Source organism: Alligator sinensis, unplaced genomic scaffold, assembly GCF_000455745.1.
Source record: "Alligator sinensis unplaced genomic scaffold, ASM45574v1 scaffold675_1, whole genome shotgun sequence".
Classification (NCBI taxonomy): domain Eukaryota; kingdom Metazoa; phylum Chordata; order Crocodylia; family Alligatoridae; genus Alligator; species Alligator sinensis.
In genome coordinates, this window is record NW_005842594.1 from 824939 (window position 1) to 825797 (window position 859).

An 859-nucleotide genomic window follows, 5' to 3' on the forward strand; every position below is an offset into this window, starting at 1 on the left:
AGTGCTGCCCCTGGCGCACCGGGACCTGCCGCGTGGAAAACGCAGACGAACTCTGGGCGCATATCGCCTACCACCAGGCGGTAGGAGGGGATGGAAGGAACATTGACGGCTACTTCTCGGTGAAAGGGGAAGGAGCAGTCATGAAGGAGTGGAGAGCAAAGCTGTTTCCCGGGGTGTTCGGGTGTGTAATGGGCAGTGACCGGGTTTGCTATCGGCCCCCGGATGAAACACCGACTCTATCCCTAGTGGGTGTGAAGGCGAAGAAGGCGGAAAATCTGACCCCCGCTCAAGAGTTTGCCCAGTGCACCCAGTACCTGAGGAAAGGAGGGGAACCCACCCCACCGGACTGGTTTAACTGTCCAGATTTAGTGCCTGGATTGCGTGGTTACGAAGTCCTCGGCCAGCTCCGGGAAGACCTAGAGACCGAGGGCCGCCACGCGGCAAAATGGGGAGGCCCAAAATGGAACAAGGAAAAAATAATAAACGTGTTATTTCGAATGGTAGTGGAGTTATTGAGAGAAAACGCCAACCTAGAAATGCAATTGCAAACAGCGAGCATGGAGTCACTGGAGCAGGTGGCGGGAGGCTCCGAGCCAACGCTCGAAAATGGCGCCGGCCGCATGGCGCCGCCGCCAGAAAATGGCTCCGAGGAAAGTGAAAAAGGCGCGATAATTCCCCTGGGAGGCGGGCCGGCCGCATCACCGCCCACGGCCCCGCCCCCTGGAGTGGCGCCAAAAGACAGCCCGCCCCCCGTAGTGACACCAACGGACAGCCACGCCCCCAGCCCACCCTTCGAAGTGACAGAGAAAGAAAACCCGCCCCCCCATGAGGGAGGAAAGATGTATCCAGTGCTCCCGCC